The sequence below is a fragment of the Amblyomma americanum genome, chromosome 10 (assembly GCF_052857255.1).
Source record: "Amblyomma americanum isolate KBUSLIRL-KWMA chromosome 10, ASM5285725v1, whole genome shotgun sequence".
Classification (NCBI taxonomy): domain Eukaryota; kingdom Metazoa; phylum Arthropoda; class Arachnida; order Ixodida; family Ixodidae; genus Amblyomma; species Amblyomma americanum.
Window position 1 is genome coordinate 102,074,112 of NC_135506.1, and position 11,622 is coordinate 102,085,733.

The window sequence follows — 11,622 nt, forward strand, 5'->3', positions numbered from 1 at the left end:
CGGCCGAGCTCGGTGCTGTGGCGTAGTTTCCGAGACCGACTTCGATCAAGCAACTTCGAAACTTATCAGCTCCGTGTTCCCATTTTCAGCGCTTCGTACGCCAATTCTGCATCTATCACTGCGCCCGTGACGAAGCTTCTTGGCAGACCACGTGACCTGTTTGCTTGGTCCGCCGAACGCGAGGATGCGTTGGCTGACTTCACCGTCAGTACTCCGGTACTACGACCCAGCTCCACTTAGCGAAATAAAAATTGACGCGAATGGCTTCGGCCTCCGGAGTTGCCTTGGCTCAGCTTAAACGTGGACCTCAATAATATGTCGTTTCGTACGCCAGTCGGGCGCTAACCAAAGCTGAATGTAACTACTCCGTTACGGAGGAATGTTTAGCTGTCGTTTGGGCGCTAATGATAGTTCGGCCCTATATCTATACGGCCGCCAGTTTGAAGTCGTCATGGGTCATCGCAAGCTTTGCTGGCTGCCGTCTTTTAAAGAGCCGTCCGGACGCCTCGCCCGCCGGGCTCTCTGCATTCGAGTGACATCCGTGCAACCTACCAACCTGGTCGCAATCACAGGGGCGCCGGTGCTCTGTCTCGCGCTCCGCTTCACAGCGATGCTGCAAGCTCGCCGCAAGTCTCGTTCTCGAACCCCTTACCGTCGCTGGTACGCCTAAGCAGCAGCGGAAAGACCGACGGCATGGGTCCGTCGTCAACGTTGTCTCCACATCACCAGCGGTTTAACATTCTCGCGCAACGCGCCGCGAAGTTCCAAATTCCGCACTCCGGGACGGCCATCTCCACGGTCCACCTACAAGCCTGATGTTCGTCGGTGGCTCCTAGGAATTCCTCGCCATTTGGAGTTTGACATTTGTGCTTCATTCTATGCCGATCCTCAGTGTGCACATGCTAGAGTTCTGAAAACATACAAACGGATTTCGCGGCGTTACTATTGGCACGTAATGTACGGGAATATACGCAAGTACGTCCCATCCTGCCTCGCCTGTCACCTCCGTAAGTCCTCCGCCGCGCAAAGTCTGACCGACACCTTGGAGGAACTTCCCTACCCTGTACGCCCATTCGGTCTCTTGTAGGCGTTCACCTGTACGGGCCACTGACCTGCACGGTCTCTAGGAGCCGCTTGATGATCGTCGGCCATCTCATTTGGTATGCTGAAGCCACGGCGCTTTCCCGTTGGTACTTCCCGCGAAGTTGCTATCTGCTCTGCATGGAAGCAGCGCAGCAGACGGGACCAAGAAAGGAAGACACACACACGGGCGCTGTGTGTCTGCTCGCTGCATCGTTTTGTGCATCGACACGGCGCGCCCAGCGAGTCGCTTAGGGACAGTGGACGTGTCTTTCTTTTCAACATCGTTGAAACACTCCTCGTCGGATGTCGCGTCGTTCACCGTACCAAGGTAAGCTACAATCCTATGTTACCTTTCGTGACGTACGCGTACGGCACTGCCACGCAGTCAAACGGTAGATCTTCGTCTTTCTTCCTATCGTATTCGAGTGAGCTGGCCACCCTGCAATACGGACCCTATCCAACCAGAAGTGGCAAAGCATGCAAAAAATGTCGTCAGCTGTTTCGTTCTTTTACCTCAGAATCCCGAGGCTGCCGGAAGCATCGAAACGTGCGACAAACCTGACGCTAACCTTTTCCTGTACAGATTGACTAGCCTGGCTCTGGATCTCATCCTAGACGGCTGGATTGCCATCGAATTAAATTCTGGGCACAATAACCTGGTCTTCATCCAGCAGGCGTCCCCTCAAGGTTTACTATGACCCGCTCCTTTTGCGGCCGCCAGATGTCGCCGGTTTTAGCTCCTCTTCATTTTCTAGCCATTGTATATTGAACTATGATGGACGCGCCCAATATTGTTGTCGTTGCTGTTGTCCTCAGGTAGAGTTAATGACGCGCACCGACTGCGGGGTATTGGCCATGGCACAGGCAGCGACTGACAAATGGTTCAAAACATTTTTCAGATAAAAAAAGCATTGCTGATAAGCTTATTTAAATTAAGAACCGAACGTGAGATGGGATAGAAGGGGAGGTCATAAATACACTATTTACATAACCATACATTTGTCCAAGTTGCCCGCGTAAACAGTCAATGAAGAAAAGAAAAACACACGCGCCCAACACTTTGAACACAATAGCTGGGGTGGGGCCCCCAGCTGTTAATCGTCCAAGGTAGCGCACCCGGAGCGTTCGGTCACTGCGCGATACTACCTGGCTAAAAAATATAGGACGCAAAATTGCTTCTGGAGACGAACGCGTACAATCGAGCACTCGCGTTTGCATTCTAATAATGTAAGATGTCCGTATTCGAGAATTTCTGAAGGTGCGGTTGCAGCCCATAATAGAGCAATGGGTCTGTTTAGTTTTGCGCCTAATAGGTGGCGAAGAATGCGTACAGCCACTCCGTGACGACGCGCGCGACGCTGTCGGACTGCCCGCGCGTTCCTGACGGAGAAGACAGCGTGCGCGAAATTCCCCTCGAATGTGGGCAACAAACGACTTTCAAAGCGGTGGAATTCGCAGTCCAAAATCGCCCTGAACGCATCGTTGAGCATTCACTTCCGTACGGGTTCGAATGCGCACTGAAGTGATGGCCTTCTAGCAGGGCATCCGCCTCGCATTTGGGAAGCGCTGGGTTCGATCCCCAGTGCTTCCGGGTATACACTGCTTTTCTAATGGGTACAAGGTTACTCCTTGCATGGTGCTCGGCTCGAACATCTGAAGCAAAATGCTTGGCGAAAGGGTCGTGGATCAAAGAGTCGGGTTGACGGACCAGTGATTCGTTTCGCAGTCAAACAACCCTAAAGGCGCGTTCACACTTGAGCATTCGGCGGCGACAGCAACCGCATTCCGCGGCCGCAGAAATGCTGCCTCGTTCAGACGTGATGGCCACCCCATCTTCGGTCCTCGTCTGCTCATGGCGTGCACAGATATGGCAAGAAAAAGAGATTAATCGACGCTGTCTACCACTGCCCGGTTAAGCTAAATCCAGCAATTTTGCCAGACGTTACGCCAATTTTAGTTATTTAGCATACCGGAGACTTACTGGGTCAGACGTACACCGGTTTTACCACGGCCGTGGTTTTGTGTAGGGAACCTGTGCATTCACAACAGGTTTACGTAAAATATTCTTTACAGCGTCGTATCCTGTGGGCTGCCATCTTCGATCACGTGATAACGCCGCCATTACACACATCCTAACTGCTCGTTGCGACAGCTGCTACGTCTGATGGTTCGCTTCCAACAGGAAGTGTTTCGGCTGATGTGGGTGTAAAGGTGTGGGAACACGGCACTGTGGTTTTATCAAAACCTTCGAATGACATGCGGGAAACCTAATTGGATCTGCTGAGGCGTGAAAACGTGAACGGGCTTCATGTCGCGGAGAGCCGCTCAGCAACTCGAGCCTCTTCGAGCCAGCGAATAGATCGCCTGAATGCTTGTCTTTACAATCACTGAAGGCTTTTTGTTATTCCTGCGGCATCGCATATCGTTGTCGTAGTGTGTACATTCATGCAGACACCGCTCCAAAACGCTCACATGCGCATCGTTCGCATTTGTTTACAACCTGTTGTTAATGGTGCTTAGGAAACCTAAAAGCTTTTTAGGGCTTTGTTAAAGACAGAAAAGCGACAAAAATAAATAGACATACAAATGTTAACCATCATGGTAGCAGTACCATGCATCAGGCAGCCTTCATGAGATGGCGTGCGATCGTTTCGAAGGATTCCACCGCAACATATTTTTTATAACGCGCCCATGGCAACGCATTCATACTATATACGAAGTTCACAATTACTGCCGTCTCACATGTCGCTCGATATTCGGACATGAAAAAGCTCGAAGTCTCGTTGGTGGTAAGTAACAGCTTCACTCCTAGCGCTGGCCTGTGGAGTCACTTTTAGTGACTGTCTCGCATGGATAGCGAGGAGGTGACCACCACCCAGCACAGCAGCAGTAACGCGATGGATTTATTCCGGATATGGTACACGAAAACCGCGCTACTTGGAACGATCGTTCAACAGTATAGCACCAAGACGGCATGTAATACAAGGAGCTGACGCTAAACGTTTTCCGTTCGCATGGCTGCGCACTACACAATCTACAGTAGCGGTATGTAGGAACACTAGACGTCATTCTTTTCCGTTCCTAATTTTTCCTCTGGCGCTTCTGTTACCATTTTCGGAACACCTCAACTCACGAGCAATGGGGTCTCGCTACTCAGGCAGACGCAACTGCAGATAAAGTAAAAGCACGTAGTGCTGTTTCAGTGGCGGAATAACTTCTTTATGCGGCTATATTGTGCACTTAATCCTAAAACATTTTCCAAGTTCAAAAACCGGTCTTTCTATATTGGCTATCTGACGCTGGCGAATGTCTTTGTTGCTTTCGCCCGTACCGAAAGAATGCATGGCGAACGGGCGCAAACCGGTGCAGCACGACCTTGTGCGGTTCGGTTCCGTGAAGCCCGCAAACGAGCGCATCCCGCACCTTTAAATCTGTGTCGGAATTCATGCAATCCACAATACAGCACGTATTTCCTCTACCTTTCTACATCTCCGTAGAGAGAACACATTCTGAAGAAACACGCGATATTTTCACTGCTGCGTCGACGCGTACATGCCAGCGATTTGGATGGATGGATACGGCTGAACCCTTTACATCGGCGGTGGCTCAAGCCACCTAGCCATGTCTTGTGAAATTTTACTCCTGTCTTGCTTTTAGCCACCAATCAGATAACCTTCGCTTGGTTACTTCTAACCTCTTAAAATCCACTTTCCCTTCACTACCCTAAACCCCAATGCCTTGCGTAAGTCAGCCCCGCTGCTTTCCACTGTAGGGTGCAGCCCATAATGGCGCCGTCTTCTGAGCGAGCCGGTGGCACCGTCTGGTTTCAAACGGAAGAATTGCGCGTTATAAACCGTTTTTACGTGTCAGCTAGCCCGGCTCCGATATGCTGAAGAAGCATCGATGAGTTCGGCCTAGTGGCGCCATCTAATCGTTAAGAGGGGAACCACTCTTGTCAACAAAAACCGACGCTTCTCTTAAGCTTGAAATGGACAGAATCATCACCATAAAAAAAAGAAATAGAGCAAATTCATCATTCGTACGTTTTTTTTTTTTATAGGCAAGACGAGACAAAGCGACAGACTGGTACCCCAATTCTAACAAATAACGCGCTGAAATGGACCGTAACAATGTCGAATCGTGTCCGAAGAGAGGCGTCCTGCATCGAAGGGTGCCGCCATGTTTGTCGTCGCGGGAATGCAACTTCCTAGAAGCGGCGCCAGAAGTTTGGCCTGAACCCATCAGGCTTTCAACTTTGTTTTTCCCGTGGAATCTCTGCCGCGGTGGCGGATTCTGCTCGCTCTCACTGCCGAATCTTTTTTTTATTGTTTTCTGACGACTATGTGGATACTCTTCAAGGGTGTCGCCTACCGAATCGGTGGCCTTGTGGTAGAGCATCAGCCTCGCATTCGGGAGGTGCTGGGTTCGATCCCCAGTGCCGCCGGGAACCCACCGGTTTTCTAATGGGTACAAGGTTTCTCCGTGCCTGGTGCTCGGGATGCGCAGAGACTGAAGTCTATTGGCGAAAACCCGTGGTTGACGGGCCAGTGATTCGTACCGCCGTCTAACCATGGTCCACAATTTTGAGAGGTTTGAAAGCCCACTCCTGGCCCTTTTTTTGTCGTCAGGCATGAGAACAGTGCTTTTTTATGCTCTAAAACACCGAAGCGATGACCTTGTGGCAGCTAGAGCTTATCCACCTCACATTGGGGAATTTCGTTCCCAGACCGCCCGCCTGCGTTATTGTTGGGCGATGTCAGTGATCCTATTTTCTTCGTTTCACCTTCGATAAGTAATCGTTTCCAGGTAGCAGAGAGCAGCACCATATATATGTATATCCCTAATGCTGATAGCTGCGGCCTTTTCTTCGGTCTTCATTAAAATGATCGCCTGATGTAGACAGCACGCGATTGACGGTGTCTAGTCAGGATGGCTGCTACGAGTAACTTTATTGAGGTTCTTGAGATAGGAGCCCGATGGCGCAGTGCTCGTCTAATAACAAGGCCAACCTCTCGGTCTAATGACGACCTTGCAGTCGCTGCGAGTGAGCGGCGGAACGCTGCTGCATGTCTGCGCTAGGTGTGATCCATTTCGTCTTCTTAATTTGATAACCAAACCAACTAATTGGATAATAGTGTGCCAGTGTGGTATTCTCTCGCCTTCCGGATGAGAATCTGAACATTCATTGTTGTCGTTTAGCGGTATATCACCGATATTGGACTCTTTCACGTTGGGGCGCAGATAATCGCAAACTCGCGCACTTATCTTTCACAAAATATACATACCATTTGTTCCTCTGACTTCTAGCCCTCCACTGCACTTTTCCTATGTCATGGTCATCTTTTCAAGCCAAACACCTCACGTGCCGTACTTCTTTAACATCCGAAAGTTAGAGAAATCTGCCTCAAGTCACTGCAGCTGAATTGTGGTATACGGGCTTCCAAGGATCTCGAAAAGTGATGTGTATCTCTTTCCGGTGCTGTTATTTGCTCGTTTTTCCCTAAGCCCTATTGCGTTTTCTCTTGACCTACTTGAATTATATGTACCTTCTCTGCATTCTTAAACACAGTATTGTGCGTTTTTATCGTGAAGACTCAAAAGTTTCTCCGCCTCAACCGCTGGCTCATTTGCGATGAAACTGCACACAGAGTTTGCGTATTATGGTAACTTTTGTATCGTAGGAAGTTTGACAACGGTACTTACTTAGTTGAGCCGTGCATGATGCGAAAACATAATCGTCTACGTAGAGATCGGCAACCAAAACCCGCAGCCGACGCTTTTTCGTTGAAGGGCGGCAGTGGCGCCATCTGTTTGCGGTAGCGCATAGCGTCAAGACAAGGCCGTCGAGGAGAGCGTTGCAAGGAGCGCGGGCCGTTTGAATATGCCGTTCCTGTCGTTTCGTGTGCTTCTACTGAAGCGCTTACAACATTTTCGACTAATTAAACGGAAAAATAACAGAACAAATGATTTAACGAGGCTTTACTTTTTAAAGAATATTGCTTGCAATGCTCGCCTCGGCGGCCTTGTCGGACGGTTTCCACTGCCCAAAACAGATGGCGCCACTGCCGCCCTTCAGCGAAAAAGTGTCGTCTCCGAGTTTTGGTTGCCGATCTCTACGTAGACGATTACGTTTTCGCATCATGCATGGCTCAACTAAGTAAGCACCGTTGTGAAACTTGCTACGATACAAAACTTACCATAATACGCATGCTCTGTGTGCAGTTTCACGGCAAATGATCCAGCGGTTGAGGCGGGGAAATTTTTTAAAGTGTTCACGATAAAAACGCACAACACTGTATCTTTGTTTTGGACTGCTCCATGCTTTTACTCAAGAAAAAAAACTTATCTGAATATCCAATTTTGCTCTCAAATATTTCATTCTATTTTTGTTCCCCTCTCCTCCACTGTTAACACCCTTGTCAGTGGAACCTTAAGGGCATTCTTAACAAATAAAATTGTTAAATAGCCTAGGCAAAGCTTGTTCACTGCGTAAAAAGCTTTGCCGCTTTCGGTAGCGTTCTTGCAGTTTGGCGCACTGCACCCCGTCATAGTTGGAGGCTGCCGTCACTGCACACTATCAAAATATATACAACTGGAGCGCATGGAAAAGGCGGGAACACACCGCAGCCGACCGCACCGGACGCGTCCGATCACGATGGCAGCCGAGAGGGTACTGGGGCCGGCGAGGAACCGGCATAGCGCCTGGAAAGTCGGCTCCTCCACTTCAAACTGAAACAAACGTCGTCAGCAGAATCACGTGACGGCCGTTCGGCGAATGGCGTCAAGAGCGGCGCGAGGAAAACAGTCGCGCAACTCTGCTCCAGACTAGTTCCGATCAAGCCGGTGGCGCCATCTGGTCTCAAACGGAAGAACTGCGCGTTATAAACTGTCTTTATGTCAGCTAGCACGGCTCCGATATGTTCAAGAAGCATCGATAACTAACAAGAATAAAAGCGCAACAACACGAACAAAGAAGGAGGAAACCGACAGGACAGGCGCTAACTTGCAACACTTTACTGTCTTCATAAACCGCCGCGTATATATCAACCACAAACGGGGGGGGGGGAGTAAAGACAAATAGGGGGGAACACAGTTGAAAGCACGTGCGTTGTTAGCTATGAACCAACATGCCCCGGGGAGTGTTTTACTAAAGCATCGACAAGTTTAGCCTAGTGGCGCCATCTGATCGTCAAGAGGGGAAGCACTGTTGTCAACAAAAACCGACGTCAGAATCATCACTCTAAGAAAAAAGAAATAGAGCAAATTCATCACTCATACGTTTTTTTATAGGCAAGACGAGACGAAGCGACAGACCGGTGCCCCAATTCTAACAAATCACGCGCTGAAATGGACCGTAACCAGACCGCAACAATGTCGAATCCTGTCTGAAGAGAGGCGTCCTGCATCGAAGGGTGCCGCCATGTTTGTCGTCGCGGGTATGCAACTTCCTAGAAGCGGCGCCAGAAGTTTGGACTGAACCCATCAGTCTTTCATCTTGGTTTTTCCGCGGAATCTCTGCCGCGGTGGCGGATTCTGCTCGCTCTCACAGCCGAATCTTTTTTTTATTTTTTTGTGTCGACTATGTCGATTCTCTTTAAAAGTGTCGCCTACCGCATCGATGGCCTTGTGGTAGAGCATCCGCCTCGCAGTCGGGAGGTGCTGGGTTCGATCCCCAGTGCCGCCGGCAACCCACCGGTTGTCTAATGGGTACAAGGTTTCTCATTGCCTGGTGCTCGGGTTGGAATGAATTGGCGAAAGCTTGGAAAAAGGGCTGTGGACAAAACCCGTGTGTTGATGGGTCAGTGATTCGTTCCGCCGTCTAACCATAGTCCACATTTGAGCGGTTTTTTTCTCGTCAGGCATGAGAACAGTGCTTTTTTTATGCTCTAGCAGACCGAAGCGATGGCCTTCTGGCAGCTAGAGCATATCCACCTCATATTGGGTAACTTCGTTCCCAGACCGCCCGCATGCATTATTGTTGAGCGATGTCAGTGATGCTATTTTCTTCGTTTCACGTACCTTCGATGCTGATAGTGCGATCTTGTGCGGAACGGTGCCACGGCGGAACGGTGCCGTGGCTGTGCATGTCTGAATGGAAAATTGGATAAATGTAATTTTATAATAACCATAGTCTAGAAAAATATCTATACTGCAACAGGCAGATCAGAAAGAAAGCGTTTTATGATAACTAAAGAGGCAGTGCCCTACCCTTTAAAGCTAGATCAGGGTGTCTTACAACGCACAGCTACAAAAATAAATTTAACGAAGAAGGTGACACATGCGCTGTGTGTGGTAAATCTAGAAACAATAGAACGTATCGTACTCATTTGTGATATGGTATCCATCCCGCTGTCGATGCAGGCGCAGTCACTCTTCCTGAGGCGCTGTGCTTTAGAGACAACAATGGTCATGTAAATGAATCTGCGGTGGAAATTAGCCAAAAGTGATGGGGAGATTTGTGGCTCAAAAGCAGGGAGGTGACATAAGGTTAGAAGTGTAGGAAAACATATATAAAAATGGCGACCTTTAATAACAACTTACATTAGAGTTAAACAAAAATAAAGGGGAAAAAAGCTGAGCACGGTGGAAACTGCCATTACCCCGTTTCATATCGGACGACCTACCTTCCATCCATCTATCCAGCGGTAGTTGTGATTCATTTCGTCTCCTTGGTAACCAAAAAAAAAACAATTTTATACGCAAGTTCCAGGGTCATATTCTCTCGCCTTCCGTATGAGAATCTGAACATTCAATATTGTCGCCTAGCGGTATATCATCCACATTGGACTTGTACGTTGGGGTCAGTCATCCCGTGTGCCGCTTATGCTTGGTACGAGTAACGCGCTGGGGGATAGGCCTACAGACTAGCGGTTTGGTCCGACAGTGCTTCGAGCAGCAAAAATGAAATCTTTCGTCGAATTTGATAGAAATTCGTGACAGATCGTTCCGGATTATTGATTGCGCATCGGAGGAGACCTTTGCATGGCTGCGCGGTGTTCGACGGGATATCGCGGTTTGACAGTTGGAGCGCATCCTCGCATGTCCTCACAGATGCTTGCTGCAAAGTGACATTTCTGCGAGCTGGAACAAGCTGTCGGCTTTGAGAAGTGCGCAGATGATCCGTGCTTAACCCCGGGTTGCGTCGCATTTGGAAAGCTTTCTTTCCACAGCAAGAACATGTATGACGGAGCAAGGACTAGTTTCGAGTCGTTCTAAACAAAATCCCTGCACCTCGTGCGAACTTATGAGAAGAACCTTCGTATCCCAGGCGCAGGGGCAAATCTGGCTATGTTCTCAAGTCGCACCATTCCCGTAGTTTCCATGGTTCGGGGCTCGAAATGTAGTAGGGGATCCACCACGGACCCCCACAATCCTGCAGTGGAACGTTCGATCTCTTGCAGCGCGGTACTCCGAGCATCGCGTGCGCATCACCGAACGCACGCCGGAGGTTATCGCGCTGCAGGAGACATATGTGCGGGTCCACGATGGGGAGCCCCGACGGCGGCTTCCCGGCTATGTTGGTTGCCATTCGGCCACCACATGTGAGGAGATGCCCTGTGCCGCAGTTCCCTGTGTGGACCGCTCCCATCGGCCTGGGTAATCGCGGTGTGCAGCGTGTGTGCGGCGGGATGCGCAACATACTCTCGTCGGCTCGGCGGCGGCGACAGCCGATGCCCAGGAGTGTGTGGTGTTGACACGTCCGTGGCCTGTGTTTACGTGCGCCCAGCTGTCACGTGGAACGCGCTGTGTTTTCGTGCAGTGAGTTCATGTTGTGCCCCACGCAAAATCATCTGCGGCGACGACTGCCTACCTACAGCTAAACACGACTGCAGAGGTGGAAAGTTTTGCTGGGGCTGATTTCCGAGAAGCAGCATACAAATTCGAGACTGCAATTGTCATCGCTTTGGTCACTTCAAGTTGACATTTCTTCCGACCCTTCTGTCAATAGTGTACCGGTAACTTACTTGTTATTTCTGCAAACTAGATCAGGCGTTATCTTGAAAGTCACGCTGCTGAAGTCGTGTCACTAGAACAAACATTATCAAACGTATTGGCTGCTGGTTCAGAGAACATAAATGCGTTCTGTGTACAATATAATCGATTCAAGAACTGAACAAATAAGGCATTGCTCATCTTCCAGTAAGTGTACAAGCTCAATGGACCTGGATCACAATCCGAAGACAGAAAGACAGTTCCTCGACAAGAGGCAAGGTGCAACCATTGATCTTGGAAAAGCATATCACTAGTACAACTTCGCCCAGCATGTCAAAAAGCATACCTGTGCTGGCCAATGGTGCAAGGGAATTTTGTTAGCCCCGTAAACACACACACACACACACACACACACACACACACACACACACACACACACACACACACACACACTATATATATATATATATATATATATATATATATATATATATATATATATATATATATATATATATATATACGGCTGTATTTAATGACGTGAAATCATGTCAGCGAACTGCTGGGTGGCGCTATTTGCGCAGTACGGACGCTTCGACAAATCTG